The following is an 18789-nucleotide window of genomic DNA, read 5'->3' on the forward strand; positions in this document are numbered from 1 at the left end:
AAGAAACACATGAATAGCATTTACAGCATGGATATTGTATTATGCATTATTCTTCTGAGATGAAATTTAGACAATAGAAGCTATTGTCTTGGACAACACAGTTTTAATGACAAAAGATTTCAGGTTTATTTATAATTCTCATTTCTTTCTTGAACAAGTAATGTTGTAGAAGGAACAACTATTCTGTGTTTTAGTTTTCCTCATTGGTAAAATAAGGAAAATAATGAAATCTAGTTCCTAGAATGGTGAGGGATACAAGAGGTACTCTAAATCTCAAAGCCTGTAAATGTAGAAAGTATATATTTGCAATTTTTAAATACTTTCTTGAATATAAAGTAAAAAAAAGTTTATAGGTTATATTTAGAAGTTTTGAATTTGTCTGTAGATTTTGCCTCTCTCTGGAGATATATATATATATATATCAGTTCTGTATCTGAGGCTATGGGGAGAGCCTTTTAAAAATAGCATAGTTCTATGGAGTGTTCTCTGCCAGGCATATGATTTGCTTCTAACAGTTATTTTTTTTTAAATTTTATTTTATTGTGTTAAGAACATCTGACATGAAATCTATCCTCTTAACCAGTTTTTAAGTGTATAATATAGCATTGCTAACTATAGGCTTCTACTATTTTTTTTTTTTTTTTGAAACAGACTCTGGCTCTGTTACCCAGGCTGGAGTGCAGTAGCATGATCTCGGCTCACTGCAGCCTCGGCCTCTTGGGTTCAAGCAGTTCTCCTGTCTCAGCCTCCTGAGTAGCTGGGATTACAGGCATGCACCACCACGCCTGGCTAATTTTTGTATTTTTAGTATAGACAGGGTTTCACCATGTTGGCCAGGCTGGTCTCAAACTCTTGACCTCAGGTGATCTTCCTGCCTCAACCTCCCAAAGTGCTGGGATTACAGGAGTAAAAAATAAAACTTTTACTTCCAAAGTTTCACAGTGTTAGGTCAGTTAATCTATGGCAAGAGTCAGAATCTGAAGTCTAGACTAACAAAGGCAATGCATTAGGCCATATAACTGAAAAGTCCAGAAGGATGCTAATTTCAAGCATAACTAGATTCAGGTGCTCAAACGATGTCGATGGGCACTCTCTGTCTTAGCTTGATGGCTGTGCTTTCTTCCATATAGCTTTATATTCAGAGAAGTTCCTTGCACAGTGGCTGTTGGTTGTTCTAAGCCACACAGAGCCAAGGAATTGACTACAGTGAAAACAGGTCCTGGAGCTGACTTCTTGGGTCTGTTTGGTTAAGCTTGGATTTTTACTTGTCCCTAAGCCAATTACTCTGGTCAAAGAAACATGGTTCTTTAAACCAGGTAGACTGAGAATGGAGAGAGGTGCCTGAGAGTGGCGTTAGCCCTTAGGTAACCAGGTAGACTGAGAATGGAGAGAGGAGGCTAACCATGAAAACCAAGGGTGATGTCATTATCAGAAGAATGACTGTATGCTGAGGAAGCAAGTACACCAAATACTCTATTACCAAGAGGAAGCACCAAGTCATGAGGAAAGATTGGCTGATCAAGCAGCCCTGACCATCTCCCTGATTGCTGCCATCATCTTGCTGGCACTGCCCTGTTCTTTTTCTAACACTGTGGTTCAAGTATCTTTTCCAAAAAGCAAACAAACCTTGGCTGGGTCTCTTTAGTCCAAATGAGGTAGATGGGATCTTTGAGAAACAAAAGGAAATAAATGCAAAGGAGTGTAAGTATTGGTATTGCAAAATAAATATTTATTTTAAAAAATATAGTTTAGGGGGAAATATTAATTGCCAGCATCATTTCCTGCTTCCTCCTTTCTAGATAATGCCTATATTTTTATTCCAATTCCTTCAGCTCTCCAATAGTGCCCATGTACTTCAAAGGAAACTGAATGCTTCCTCAGCTCCAAGAGAACTGATATAAATGTCCTCACCACAGGGCACAAGACCTCATTCAGAAAAATAAGATGTGAGGAAAAGGTTTCCTGAGGTTTTATGGAGAGAAGATTTCTCCCCTCTTTAGCATGAACCTTTTGAAGAAATACTGTTTCTGTTTAGGTTGCATGGTTCCATTCAATTTGTTACTGTTACTTAGCTACCAGAAAGAAAACCTCCTCCTTCTCCTCCTCCTCTACTCCTTTTTCTTCTCTTTCTCTTTCTTTTTCTCTTTACTGAGCAACAAAAACAACAACTAACCAATGGGAAAGGGATTTCTAAAAAAATACTAGCTTTTGGAGCAAAGAGATAGGATTGTCTAACTTTAGTGCTATCTCAAAAAGTAGCAATGTCAAACAATGTGTACCACTACAAAGAAACTCATCGACTGTGCTTATTTCCTACATTATCAGGTTACTTGGTTCATATCCAGACCTCAGTTAATGTGATCTGATCTGATTGTTTTATGACCAATTAGATGTGGGCCATTCGTTCACAGAGATCTTCAAATACCACTGGTTAAAACACTTATTAGGGACACATTGACTTCTGCATGTTTTTGTCCCTTCAATTAGATTAATTGCTCAATTATACAAGCTTAAATAAAAACAATTGTTGACCTTTTTATAATACTTTATACACAGGCATTCTTTAGAGCTATAGCTTTAAAGGTAGAATATTTATCTTACTTCCCTTGGCTTTTCTTTTGTTAAAGTCATTGTTGGCAGCAAAATGTCATTTCTGCATCTGTTTGCATGTTCAGAGCTTGAGTGATGTCACAGAAAGCAGAGTGGAACAGAATGTGAAAGGTCAGGTCAAAATTGATCTTGCTTTATAATGATGAAGGGCCAGGACATCTTGGAATGCTTGTTTGCTCATTCTACTCTGATGACACTGGCTGTGATATGTGTTTTCACACTAGTTAAAAATTTGTCAAAAACTTGATGAGAATAAATAGGATCTAGCAACATTGACACCTGGAAAGAAAATTCTCCACTATACTATGGATCATTCTTTGCATTCATGAAATAGCATAGTATGAAAACCATTTATGTCTATGTCAAAACATACATGGGGCACTCATTAAACTCATTGGATGCTTACCACGGAGAGTGTAGTTTTTAATAATGAGTCAAAATAAGACCAATTAGACTAATTGTTGTATTCCTTCATATTTGGGGCTTGCTTTCTTTCCCAAAACATAAACCATCTTTGTACATGAAGTCATTCAAATATTGGAACCATAAATAGGTTTTAAATAAAATATGTTTTAATGTTATAACCTTTTTTTTTTAACCTTGTTAGGTTTTTTGTTGTTTGTTTATTTTGTTGTTCATGTTGTAGTTCTCAGGTTAAAGCCCTGAAAAAGCTTATATAGAAAGCCCTTTATATGTACAAAATTTATATAGAAAGTTCTATATAAGAACTGTCTACAAAAGTTTTTTGTTACCTGGATTCAGAGGCCTGAAGGAAACCATTAGATTCTCTCCAGGGGAAAAAAGGTTTCTATTATCCAATAAATATAGGAAAAATTAAGCATGGCAAAACAGATCTGCCTAACTTCAGCACTTTTCGGAGACTCTACTAAGCTAATGTGCATGAGGAATCTGAGAGGGTGGATCTAACATGCAGCATTTTCCTAATTGTCCTGACCACCAAATCTTTTGGTAATGATCATCTATGGAACATTGTTCCTTAGAGCACATTGTGAGAAAAGCCCATTATAAGTCCTTTCGGAAGTAGGGAGAGCAGGAATTATGGATGACTTGTTTCCTTCTGGTTGAGACATTTGGAGTCCATGGTAAATTGATAAATTCTGTGGTTCCATTTATCTATTCCATTTTCTTGTTTACTGCCAGCTCAAAGTTCCATCTAAAAAAATTCATTATCGAAATGTCACATTCTAATAGCTTAGGCAATTTAGAAAAACTCTTGTAAAACCCTACTCATTTTTAAAAGTTCAAAATAACCAAAAATCTTTTAAAGAGAAAGATGTGATCTTTTAAAAAACACCTACATATGTTAGTAGCAACATACTTTAATTGTTTGCAATGTATTTTAAATCTTGAAGGTGATACCTGTCATAATATCATGGTCTCTAAAATGTGTTTGGAAGAATTTTATAATGAATTATGCAAAGAGCAGAAGTGACAACACTTAAATTTCTATTTTTCAATAACAACGAGTATAGAGACAGTGAAGTGACGTTTTAAAACCTCTAATAATTTTTGAAATAAGTCAGAAAAAGATTCTGCATCTTCACCCTGAAACTCAGAATGAATATTTACCAAATAATTTTTAGAGCTAGATTTTTTAATTAAAGAGAATTTCCCCATGAATAATTCTAATATCTTTGCAAATATAGACATTGCTACCAGATAGTTGTACTTTCTGGGAATTTTACTGTACATTTCATTTATTCATATATTCATGTGTACGCACATGTGTATATGAATAAAAACGTATTAGTGTGACTTTTTATGATTTCATATATAGTCATTTTGTTCAATTCATTTACCATAATTTCTTCCTCTTGTTATCTGAAAATATCTGAACTGCAGAACAGGTTGTTCCAATCTTCTTGTGACTTTACCACTATGTTGGAAAAAAAAATTTTTGAAGGTGTTGGGCAGTGTTTTAATTTCCACTTAAGACACCTAAGATTAAAAAGCAATTGATGTAATAAATGGTGTTTACAGGGGAATAAATTAAGTATCCCTCTTCCAGTGGGTTTTTAAAGTACTGTCTTAATAAAGCAATGCCTACTTTTTACCCTACTCTACTCTTCCCCTTCCTTTTAGCTTTATTGAGGTATGGTTGACAAATTAAAAGTCTGTACATTTAACACATACAATGTAATGTTTTGATATACATATGCATTGATAAATGATTACTACAATTAAGCTAATTAACAAATTCATTACCTCACAGAGTCACAGCGTTTTTTTTTTAAACTGTGGTGAGAACACTTAAGCTTTATTTTGTTAGCAAATTTCAAGTATAAAATACATTATTATTAGGTATAATCACCATGCTCTATATTAGGTCTCCAGAAAATATTCATCTTAAAACTGAAAGCTTATACCATTTGACCAATATCATCCCATTTCCCCCACCCCCAGCCCCTGGCAACTATCATTCTACTGTTTTCTATGAGTTTGAGTTTTTAAAATTGTACATATAAGTGAAATCATGCAATATTTGTCTTTGTGTACCTGGCTAATTTCACTTAGTATAATGTGCTCCAGGTTCATCCATGTCATCACAGGTGGCAGGTATTCCTAGTTCTTTCAGACTGCAAAATATTCCGTTGTATGTATACACAACACATTTTCTTTATCCATTCATCAGCTGGTGGGCAGTAAGGTTGTTTCTATATCTTGGCTGTTGTGAATCATGCTGCAAGGAATGTGGGAGTGTAGATATCTCTTCAACATACCAATTTGACTTCCTTTGGCTATATACTCAGAAGTGGGATTTTTGGATCATATGGTTGTTCTATTTTTAACTTTTCGAGGAACCTCCATACTGTTATCCATAATGACTGTACTAATTTACATTCCCAGAAATAGTGCACAAGGGTTCCCTTTTCTCCGTATCTTTGCTACCATTTGCTGTCTTTTGACTCTTTGATAATAGCCATCCTAACAGGTGTGAGGTGATAACCCAATGTGGCTTGGATTTGCATTTCCTTGAGTTAGTGATAGTGAGAACCTTTTCATTTACCTGTTGGTTATTTCTCTTCTTTGACAAAAAATTGTCTATTTATGTTCTTTACCCATGTTTAAATTGAGTTATTGGCTTATTTGCTATAGATTTATGAGAGTTCCTTATCTGTCTCAGATATTAAAGTAAATCCCTTTATCATATATGTAGTTTGCAAATGTTTTCTCCTATTCCATAGATTGCTTTTCCATTTTGTTGATTGTTTACTTTGCTGAGTAGAATGATTTTCTGCATCTACTAAGAAGATCATTTCAACAATTCATTCTGTTAATGTGGTGTATTGTTGTTTGACTTACATATATTGAAATTCTTTGCATCCCAGGGGTAAATCCCACTTGGTCAGTTACAATACTTTCTTTCTTTCTTTCTTTCTTTCTTTCTTTCTTTCTTTCTTTCTTTCTTTCTTTCTTTCTTTCTTTCTTTCTTTCTTTTTTGAGATGGAATCTCACTCTGTCACCTAGGCTGGAGTACAGTGGCATGATCTTGGCTCACTGTAACCTCTGCCTCCTGGGTTCAAGAGATTCTCCTCCTCAGCCTCCCTAGTAGCTGGGATTACAGGCACCCACCACCACACTCAGCTAATTTTCATATTTTTAGTAGAGATGAGGTTTCACCCTGTTGACCAGGCTGGACTTGAACTCCCAGGCTCAGGTGATCCACCCCCCTCGGCCTCCCAAAGTACTGGGATTACAGGCATGAGCCACTGTGCCTAGCCATAGTATGCAATATTTTTAATGCTCTGTTAAATTCAGTTTGCTAGCATTTTGTTGAAATTTTAATCAGGGATATTGACCTGTAATTTTCTTTTCTGGTAGTGTTCTTCTCAGTCTTTAGTATCAAGATATTGTCGGCCTCATAAAATTAGTTTGGAAGCATTCTTTCTTCTTCAATTTTTTTTTTGTAACAGTTGGAGAGGATAATTATTAGTTCTTCTTTAAATGTTTGGGAAAATTTACCAGTAAAGCCATCTGGTCCTAGGCTTTTCTTTGCTGGGAGATTTTTAATTACTAATTCAATCTCCTTACTTGTCATTGGTCCATTCAAGATTTTTCCATTTCTTCATGACACAGCCTTTGTATGTTCAACGTGTCTAGGGATGTATCCATTTTGGAAGCCGATCCTAATCCTGAAAGACAAAATCCCTAACATATTAATCCTGAATGTCGAAATCCTAAAAGATCAAAATCCCAAAAACATAATCTGGAAAACATAAATTAACATTTTTAAAGACTTATTTGTTTATATTTTTAAAAGGGGATTGAGAAACATATAAAAACATGATAGAACCCTTCTTAGGACAATTTATACAATAAAATAGGCAACAACATACATATTTTTGCAAGCAGAAACACTTAAGTATACTAATGACAGTCACACAGGTATAACAGCTATGAGAAGATGAACTATATTCACAAGTTAAAAGGTCAACAACTGATGTATATAAACATATATCACTATGGTTGGTAATTGTGTGCACCCAGCATTATAATTGGTCACCTGAAATACCGTGATGGACCACTTAAGTCTTTGACAAGATTCATTAGAAACCACAGTGGGTCACCACTACATATGTAGTTACCCAAAGGGCAAAGGTCTCAAGAAATTTTATTTTTCACAAATGCAGATGGACAAAAAGGACATCTCTTCACTTATAAGGAAGTTTTGATGTTTTTACATTGAGAACCAGGAAAGCTGATGGTGTGACTCTTAGTCCAAGGCTTGCTTTTTTCTCCTGTGACTAGATAATTTTAAATGAGCTGTCTTTGAGTTCACAGGTCTTTTCTTCTGCTTGATCAAGTCTGCCATTGATTCTCTTTATTGCAATTTTCATTTCATTCATTGTATTCTCCAAGTCAAGAATTTTTTATTTGTTCTTTTGTATTTCTATCTCTTTGTTGAACTTCTCATTTTGTTTTCCTGATTTAGTTGAGTTTGTCTTTATTCTCTTGCAGCTTGCTGAGTTTCCTTAAAATAATTATTTTAAAATATTTGTCAGGAAATTCATAGATCTCTAATTCTTGGGGCTCAGTTATTGAAGGTTTATTAATTTCCTTTGTAGTTGTCATGTTTGCCTGATTCTTCATGATCTGTGTAGCCTGGCATTGATGTCTATGCGTTTGAAGAAGCAAACGTCTTCTGTCTTTACAGATTGTTTTCAGCAGGTACATACCTTCTCCTGCTGGGTCCCCAGACTGATGGGACTATGTCCAATATTACAGTTAAGTGGGGCTGGAACTGGGCCACGTGGCTGTTACCAGTTCCGCAGTTGAATACACAGTTGGCAGGCATATTACAGAGGGTGTGAGCAGATGTGGATCCTGCCAAATCCCAGGTGTACAGGACTGCCTCTGGGACCACAGCTGAGCAGGACTAGAGCCAGGTTGTGGTACTCTTCTGGGTCTGTAATTGAGTCTACAGATAGCAGGATACCAAGAGTGTGGATGCATGTGGCTCCATAGAGACCCTCAATAGGCTCTTACTGGATCCCTGAGCAGATCCTTGCGTAAGTCCCTGGGTACAATGGACTGCCTTAAGGACTTTGTTAGAGTGGGGTTGGAGCTTGGTTGCAGAGCTACTTCAGAATCTACAGTAGGGTCCATAGTGAGTGGGCTTGTTACCACGGGAACAGAGAGCATAGTTCTTCCTAGATCTGTGTGCAGATGGGATGGCTGCAGAAATGCAGCAAAATGGTGTTGGAGCTGAGTCCACAGGGAGCTGGGGCTGCCCTTGGTCTGTAGCTGGGGCCACATTTAGTGAAACTACCACTGGGTCATGAGCCCGCCTTCTCATACATCTTTGCTCAGTCTTGGGTTTCATCAGGGTTTTACAACCTCCTAAATGGATCCTAAAGCTCCCACAAAGGAATTTTTGTCATTTGATGACGTTTAGATTGTTGCTTGTGGTGGAGGGCAGGTAAGTTGGGGATTCTGTCATCTTACTCCCTACTCTCTGAAATTTTTAAATAAGTATATATTATAGTTTTTAAATGCTCAAGTCCATTTTTCCATTGATGGCATATGAAAGACAAAACAAAACAAAACAAAACAAAACAAAAACCCTTGCTCTTATCCTCAACATCCCAGTTTTGGTGAGTCCTTCCCAGAATTCACAACAGCTTACCTGTCCAGTCCACCAACCAGCTACATTGTGTGCCTCTGATATGTCACTCTTTTCTGCCTGCCTTTCCTGGGATTTCACTGTTAACATCTCTTCCTGACCACAGACAACTTTATCAGTTGGAATTCAGTATCAACCATTGTTTAGTTTCTGGGATTACTGTAATGTCTACTGTTCACATAATCATAATTTTAGCAGGAGTGAAAGGAAAAGCCACAGAATCTCTTCCTCGAGATGACCATTTCAACTTCTAGATTCAGGCCTTATTTCCTTCTCTTTGTATTTCTTTCCTTTCCTACCATTCATAACCACCATTGCATAGCTGTTTCTGTTCTGTGGTTCTTCAAAGGTATCATGGGATACTGGAAAGAGTAGTCTTGGGACCAAGTAAATCTCAGTTTGAATCTGGGTTACAACTCTTACTAGCTATTTGGTCTTAATGATTAACTTATTCTCAAGCTCACATGGAACACTCACCGAGAAAGACCACATTCTGAGCTATAAAATGCGTCTTAACAAATTTAAAACATTAGAAATCTTTCAATATCTGTTCACAGAAAATAATGGAATTAAAATAAAAATCAGTAACAGAAAGGAAGCTGGAAAATCCCCAAATGCATGGAGATTAAGCAATGCAATTCTAAATAATATATGGGTCAAAGAAGAAATCTCAAGAAAAATTTCAAAATATTTTGAACTAAATGAAACTATAACATCAAAATTTGTGGGATGCAGTGAAAGTAAAAGAAAATTTATAGCATTGAATACATATATTTTATTAGAAATCTACTTTATTAGAAAAAAGAAAGATCTAAAATCAGTAAGTTTCTACCTTAGAAAACTAGAAAAATAAGAGCAAATTAAATCCAAAGTAAGTTGAAGAAAAGAATAATAAAAATTAAGACAGAAATCAACAAAATACTTATGCATAAATCTAATAAGAGGTCCTATATCTATATGAGGAAAACTACAAAACTCTGATGAACAAAATCATAGAAGTAAATAAATAGAGAGACATTCCATGTTTGTAGACAGGAAAACTCAATATTGTGAAGATGTCAGTTCTTCCCAATTTGATCTATAGAGTCAATACAGTCCCAATCAAAATCTCAGCAAATCATTTTGTATATACCGACAAACTGATTCTCAAACTTATATGGAGGGGCATAGGACCCAAACTAGCCAACTCAATATTGAAGGAGAAGAACAAATTTAGAACACTGCTACTGCCTGACTTCAAGACTTACTGTTAATCTACATAATCACGACAGTGTGGTATTGGTGGAAAAATAAAAAATAGATCGATGGAACTGAACAGAAAGTTAAGAGACAGACCCACATAAATATAGTCAACTGATCTTTGCCAAAGCCGTAAAGGCAATACAATGGCAAAGATAGTCTTTTAAATAAATGGTGATAAAACAACTGGGCATCCATAGGCAAAAATAATGAATCTAGATATAGATTCAGATTTAATTTGAACCAGATCTTATATCCTTCACAAAAATTAGATTATAATGGATCATAGGTCTATATTTAAAATGCAAAATTATATAATTACTGGAAGATAACATGGGCAAAAATCTAGGTGACCTTGAGGATGATATTTTAGATACAACTCCAAAGGTACCCGTACATGAAAGAAATAATTGATAAGCTGAACTTCGTTAAAACTTAAAACATCTGTTCTGAGAAACACATTTTCCAAAAGTAATCTAATAACAGACTGTTATCCAAAATATATTTAAAAATTCATAAAACTCAACAATAGTAAAATGAATAACTTAATTAACAAGTGAAAAAAAAGAACTGAACAGACACCTAACCAAAGAAGATATGCAAATGGAAAACAAGCACTTGAAAAGATAATCCACATCATATGTTATTGTTTATTTGGAAACCAAAACAACAATGAGATACTAATTCACAACTATTCAAATGACTAAAGTTGAAAACACTGACAATATCAAACGTTGGTGAGGATGTGAAGCAACAGGAACTATTGTTAATTTCAGATGGAAATGTAAAATGGTACAGGTACTTTGGAAGACAATTTGGCAGTTTCTCACAAAACTAAACATACTCTTACCACACCATTTAGTGATTGTTCTCCTTTGTATTTACCTGAATTTGTTAAAAACATATGTCCACTCAAAAACATGCATATGAATGTTTATAGCAGCTTTATTCATAATTGCTGAAACTTGGAAGCAATCAAGATGTCCTTCAGTAGGTGAATGGATAAACTGTGGCATTATCTATACAATGGAATATTATTCAGTGATAAAAAAGATATGAACTATCAAGTCATGAAAAGGCATGGAGGAAACTCAAATGGATATTGTGAAGTGAAAGAAGACAATCGGAAAAGGCTACATACCGCATAATTTCAACTATATGACACCTGAAAAAGGTGAAAGTATGGAAACAGTAAAAGGACCAGTAGTTACCAGGAGTTAGTAGGGAAGGAAGGATGAAGAGGCAGTATATGGGAAATCTCCATACCTCCCACTCAATTTTGCTGTGAATCTAAAACTGCTCTAAAAATAAAGTCTCTTTAAAAAAATTAACTTAGATTCAATTTATTTAACTGAAGAAAAATAAAAAGAATACCAATCTAATAAAATTGTTGGGAATATCAAATGAGATAAATGTCTGTGAAAACTCTGGCATATAACTGGCATGCAATAAATAGCAAGGTTCGTTGGGAAATTCTCTATCTTCCTGAGCCATTGTACAAACTCCATGTCCCTTTCTGGAATCATTTCCTAATCCCAGTAAAAGCAACAGGGGCAAAACTATCTGCTGGTTATTGCATATTTACCCTTCAGTGCAATAAAATAATGAGGAATTAATTTACTTAGCAACTGATTGTTGTGCAATCTATGTGCATTTTACTGCACTAAGGATATTGTAAAGAAATTTAAGAGGCAGTGTCTACTCTAGACGAAACATTAAATCTATTTGGGAAGATCAGAAATGAAATGGCAAAGTGTCAATTCATAGTTATATATCATTAATTATAAAAATGAGTGCTATAATGAGTCCTGTGGGATTTGTTTTTATACTGCATATCTTGGCATAGGAATGTTTGGAGAAGGCCTTTTGGTATTAGTTAATAACCTACAAAAGATACTCGTGGTAAATGGTTCCAAAAGACTATCCATCCGCCTTTCCTGTTTCAAGCTTGATGTTTTGAAGTATTTCATGTTTGATAGTCTAAATATTGTCTTCAATGTCTCTTTTAACAAAATCAAAGGCTTGCTTCTTAGAAGTAAGATAGCTTGAAATTCTATGAGAAAAATGGTTGCCACTTATTAATAAAAGAAACATATTTAAATATTATTTAAGTTATAAAAAAGACAAGAACCTATTTTAAGTAGACACATAACATTTTTCTGACATTTTTCAGAATAACTATTTTGAAATAAGTCATTTACAATCAATAATGATTTAGAAAGTATCATGTTTTGCCAAATACCGCATGTTCTCACTCATAGGTGGGAATCGAACAATGAGAACACTTGGACACAGGAAGGGGAACATCACACACCAGGGCCTGTTGTGGGGTTGGGGGAGTGGGGAGGGATAGCACTAGGAGATATACCTATTGTGAATGACGAGTTAATGGGTGCAGCACACCAACATGGCACATATATACATATGTAACAGACCTGCACGTTGTACACATGTACCCTGGAACATAAAGTATAATAAAAAAAAGAAAAAAGTATCATGTTTTGATGCTATAATTAAAATTCCTTTTTGATGTATTAATCCATCCACTCAATAAATACTACTAAGTGACTTTCATATTAGAGATGACTCCTGTCCTCCTGGAACTATGGTTAATGAAGGAGGCGGACATTTTAATACAAATATATATTAAATAAGTAATTACCTATTTTAATGACAGATAATGAAGGACAAAAATGGGTATTGTCAGGTGAGAGGGGTCGCAGGAGTCACAAAAAAGGGGGACCACATTTAGATTTTGGAGGGAGTTAGGAAAAGACTCTCAGGAGAGGTCTCTGATAAACCGGAGCTTAAGGAATGAGCAGGAGTTAGCTGGTGAAAAGTAAGGAGAAAGAATTCCAAGCACTGGGATTAGCATGTGCCAAGACTCTGAGGTTAGGTAGAACTCAGTACAATGGTTGAAGGCAGTTAAAAAGGCCATATGACTAAAAAGAAAGAGCAAGTGGGGAGAGGCATAAAATAAGAGTGAGGAGGGTTTAGGAGGAGAGGACAAAAGGCTTGGATTTTGTTCTAAGTAAAAGAGGGAGCCATTGAAAGTTAGAAGTTGCCTTTATAGAGTGGTTGTTATGTAACAGCATATTTACATAATAAATATAACAGTACATTAGTTCTTAGCAAGTACTAATAAGTGGTGACTCATTTTGATATCATTGGCAACATGAAAATGAATTAAATATGAAATTTCAACCCTAAGATAATTGCTATTCTTGAGTCTCCAGTTCTATACACTAATATGACAAATTATGACCTACTTAAAATTTTACTTAAAATATTAGCTTTTAGAGATTCTGATATCCTGAAACCTCAATGCAATAACGATGCCGGGTTTATTCAGTGAATCAGGAGACTGATTTCTTTAAGTAGTAATACCACTTACAATACTTTGGAGATAATTTCTTAGAATTCAAAAACTTGAACACTGTCATTATCAACAAAGTGTATTCATTAAACACACACTGTGATCAGTACCTGAGCTACAAATGGACATAAGAAAGAGCCCCAGAGGAGTTTAGAATCTAAAGATTCTAATTAAAATTGCACACACAAAGAGCAGGGCAGATTCACACATTGTGGAAATTCAGACAGGGAGTTACCAACGAGAATAGAAGTAGTCTGAAATTCTCTTCTAGGGACAGTTAAGCTTGAACTCAGAATTGAAAAGCGAGTGGCCCCTTGAAATAACACACTCTGAATGTTTGTAAATGTACACAATGTTATTTCACCATACGATATTAAAATGTTGTTGCCAAAAGCATATTTGGAGAAAAAGAGTATCATTCCCATACTTCTCATCAGTGAGAAAATCCACAATTGGGGAAATTCACCCAGAGCTGGTTAATTAACTGAAAAGAAATTCCACACTTTAATTAGAAGGAGCAATTATAAGAAGGTCTATTTTGGATGTAATGTTATCACTAATAAAGGTAAATCTTCCAAAATATGACTTTGTTAATAAAGGGAACATTGATGACAATACCTCACCAAATCTTGGTGTTCTGTTATAGCTGCAGAATCAGTCAGTAGCTTTAATTTGGTGTCAGTTCTATACAATGATTGTTAAATTCAATAGAGGTTTTCTGTTAATCTCCTATCGAGTAAACTAATACATTTATGTTACCCCAAAATTTTAATTTTAATTTTAACTTACATTTTCGGTTTCTGCCATATAAAGAAGTACAACTTTACTTTCATTTTTTCAAGATGACTTAAGTTTCAAAGGAAGCCTCCTTATCTAGGATCTGGTGACCAAAGTGACATTCCTTTTATTAATTCTATATAGGATTTTCTCAGACAAATTTAGGGAGAAAGTATTGTCTAATGAAGAAAGTAGAAGATGAATTATGTGGAATATTTGATTAGCTATAAGAAATAGAGTGTACAAGAGCCAACCTATTTTCTTTTATTTATTTATAATTACAAAAATTATTGTGAGTACATAGTTTTTAATCACATCATGGAAAAATGGGGTATCCATCCTCTCAAGCATTTATTCTTTCTGTTACAATCTAATTATCTTTGTTTTTGTTTTTGTTTTTGTTTTTGTTTGAGACGGGGTCCGGCTCTGTCGCCCAGGTTGGAGTGCAGTGGCGCGATCTCGGCTCACTGCAAGCTCTGCCTCCCGGGTTCACGCCATTCTCCTGCCTCAGCCTCCTGAGTAGCTGGGACTACAGGCGCCCGCCACCATGCCGGCTAATTTTTTTGTATTTTTAGTAGAGACGGGGTTTCACCATGTTTGCCAGGGTGGTCTCTATCTCCTGACATCGTGATCCGCCCTCCTCGGCCTCCCAAAGTGCTGGGATTACAGGCGTGAGCTACCGCGCCCGGCCTAATTATATTATTTTAGTTATTTTTTAATGTACAATTAAATTATTACTGACTATAGTCACCCTGTTGTGCTTTCAAATACCAGGTCTCGTTCATTGTTTCTAACTATTTTTTGTACCCATTAACCATCCCTACCTCCCCCTCAATTCCCCTGCACCCTTCTCAGCCTCTGGTAACCATCCTTCTGTTCTGTATTTCCATGAGTTCAATTGTTTTGATATTTAGATCCCATAGATAAGTGAGGAAATCTGATGTTTGTCTTTCTGTGCTTTTTTTTCACTTAACGTAATGATCACAATTGTATCCATTTTTAAGATCAATACACTTTATGTTTTTAGAGCTGTTTTAGGTTTACAGAAAAATTGAACAAAAAGTAGTGTTTCCATGCAGCCTGTCACCACCCACCTAGTTTCACCTGTTATTAACACTTTGCATTAGTTTGGCACATTTGTTACAACTGATGAGCCAATATTTTTACATTATCATCAGCTAAAGGGTATAGCAGTTTAGAGATCATTCTATAATAACATGTATCCACCATTACAGTATCACATAGAATAGTTTCACTGCCCTAAACATTCTCTGTGCACCACTTATTCATCATTTCTTCCTTTTCTTCAAGCCCCTAGCAACCACTGATCTTTTTACTGTCTCCATGGCTTTGTCTTTTGCAGAATGCCTTACAGTTGAAATCATACAGTACTTCCAGTTTTAGCCAGACTCCATTTCTCTTTCACTTAAGAAAGCATATAGGTTCACAGTAAGTCAGGGAGCTGTTATTATCCGAGTATCTTGGACCTGCCCCAATTTAAAGATAAAAAGGTCAATCAGAATCACTTGAACCCGAGAGGTAAGGGTTGCAGTGAGCCGAGAATTGCGCCACTGTACTCCAGTCTGGATGTAAGAGCGAGACTCCATCCTAAAAAAAGAAAAAAAAAAAAAAAAGGTAAATCCTTTATAAATTTGAAAAGTCTATTATTAAAGTCACATTACTAAGGGCAGTGTAGCATAATGATGAAATTCAAGGTCCCTGGAGGCAGACTGCCCATATTTGAATCCCAGTTTCTCTACATAATCTGGATGATAACAGGTAAGTTACTGAACACCAGTATGTTGGATAGATTATGGTTGTTGCTCCAGATCCTCTTGCCGCAGTTCTTCACAATGCTCTGTGCTTCTGAGACTGACCTGATGACTTATATCAATGGGCTCATTTGTCCTCCAGCTTGTGGCTAAGATACCAGGATGAAATTAGAGGATGGAAGGAGAGGGAGACATAGGCTTTTATCCCTTTGATTTCTTCTCACCATCCTATACCCGAATTCCTCAGCCAAAGGCTGTCTCACCAGGCAGCCTTCTCCTTGACCTGTGGTTCCCAAAGTTCCCGCACCTGTCCCTTGTCTCTTCAGACCCAGAGCTGTAAAGACTCCCAGTGTCAATAGTCCTTGGGTGCTTTACCATCTATTTAGTGTCAACTTTAACCTTTCTTATGTTTTAATAAGCAGTTTCTTTATTAAACTTCTTAAGTTGCCTCTTTTGGGTGTTTCCTGTTGGGTCTCTGACATGGAATTTCTGTCTCTATAAAAAGAATAAAGCTGGGCAGGTGGTTCACGCCTGTAATCCCAGCACTTTGGGAAGCCAAAGAGGGTGGATCACTTGAGGCCAGGATTACTAGTCCAGCCTGGCCAATATAGTAAAACTCCATTTCTACTAAAAATATAAAAATTAGCCTGGCATGGTGGTGCACACCTGTAATCCCAGCTACTAGGGAGGCTGAGGCAGGGGAATCACTTGAATCTGAGAGGTGGAGGCTGCAGCGGGCTGAGATCATGTCATTACACTCCAGCCTGTGTGGCAGAGGGAGACTGTCTCAATAAAATAAAAGAAAATAATAAAATAAAATAGTATTACCTCATAAAGCTGTGAGAATAGGATATTTATATATATTTTTAAAACAGTGCCTGGAACATAGTGAGTTCTCTGTAAGTGTCACCTCTCATCACAATTCAGCTCACAATTGTTGTTTCACACCCAGTTATCAAGAAGCTGCATAAAGGAACCACTATCTGGAACTGAAAGAACTTTGAGTTTGGGCAGAGATTGCTAGATCTTTAATAAAATTAGTTTTCTCTTCTTCCTGGGCAAATAGTGAATCTATATTTCCTGGCCTCTTTGCAATTGTATATGGTCAAATACCTGAAAGTTAGCCAGGTAGAATGTGAGCAAAATTGATGAGTGAGCTTTGCCACTTAAAACACTCAACCACATGTTCCACCGTGGTCTTTCCTCTTTATGGCTAACTGAGAAGGCAGCCACTAACACAATCTTGCTCCTGAAGATAGCAGAGTGGTCAGCAGCCTGACCCTGAGACAACTGTGTGCAGAGATCATCCCACCAACCAGAGCACTTGAGTTGGGCCATTATATGAGCAACAAATAAACTTCTACAGTATTTGAGCTAATATACACTTTTATGAAAATTTATTATAGCAGCTTATATTGCTCTACCTTATATAGTAGTTAATTACATTATCACCACCACCAAAAATGTGTTGAGATGTTGTAAAAAGGTAAAAAGTCAAAATAAATCAATATACTTGAAAACTACATATTATTTGACTTGATGCTTTCCAAAATGTCACTTAAGGGTACAATATGATTATGCATATTATGACTGAACATGACAATGGTAAACATGACTATATTTTTGTTTGTCTTTCTGTTTGGGTCTTATATCAAATTTTAAATAATATCTATCACAGTGATTTGATTAGTTATATTTTTGTTTTACCACTTGACATAAAAATTTCTCACATTCATACATACCATTTTAAAATGTGTATAATATTTGATTGATACACTACAAATTTCTTAACATTCTCTCATTTGTATACAGTTGGGTGTTCTAGCTTTTCTTTTTTTTACAAAATAAAAATAGGGGCATAATAAATACCTTCTATGTGTTTTCCTTAATAAATCTTAAATACAAATCACTAGATCCATTTTGCAAACATTTTTATGACTTGATATAAGTTTTCCAAGTTAATTTATTTTAAAAGTTGTTTCAAATGACTACGCAAGAATAAGTAAGTTGTTAGGCCAGGTTCACAGTCACTTCTCCAACATTAGGACTTGGCATTTCCAAATGAGTAAGATACATTGATCTTGTGGTAATGACCATGAGAATGAGGTCACATCTTCTGTATATTCACAGGAATCATAATTCATCTAGCTAAGTGTCTGCAGTATTAAAGTGCTCAAGAAACACTTGCTGAATGAATGCATGCATTAATGCATTAATGAATATATTGGACCATATGTCCTAGTTTTGATATCTCAATACATTAAGTGGTCTGGAGTATTTTTTAAATTGTTCATCACAAGGAATAGGTGAGTCATCATATGAGGACCCTGGCCAAGCCCACGGGGCTGAATATCCAGGAATCACTTCTGAGGCTATTTATTTCACTTGAGGCAACCCAGCACAGGAAGAAACACAAAAGGGCCTCTGAGAAAACTCCTTTAAAAAGAACCAAGAGTCAAGCTGGAAGGCCAGCAACAAGCATCAAGTTCAAAGGTGGGTTGCCTTGGTCACCTGTGGGATTGGCCTCTTGGCGCTATTTAGGGGTACTGCCTCTTGCTATTTACATGGTTCCATGGAAGCTGGTATGTGTTTCAATGACTCTGACCTCACCCCAATACCAAGGCATAGTTGATTTGTTTATGGTGGACACATGAGTCAAGAAACAAGTGAATCCTTTTCAAGGGAATTGGGACAAAATAGAATGTGAGATACATTTCTTTGTTGGAATTTGTAGTTTTAAGAGTAAGGCCTAGAGCCTGAGGATGTGCAAATATTCTGCCAAGGGTAATATTATATAAGGGGATTTTTAAAAGAAAGTGTGTGTAATGTTTGCTTCTTGTAAAGGTCCAAATTAATTCCCAAGTTATTTA

The sequence above is a fragment of the Macaca nemestrina genome, chromosome 8 (genome assembly GCF_043159975.1).
Source record: "Macaca nemestrina isolate mMacNem1 chromosome 8, mMacNem.hap1, whole genome shotgun sequence".
Classification (NCBI taxonomy): Eukaryota; Metazoa; Chordata; class Mammalia; order Primates; family Cercopithecidae; genus Macaca; species Macaca nemestrina.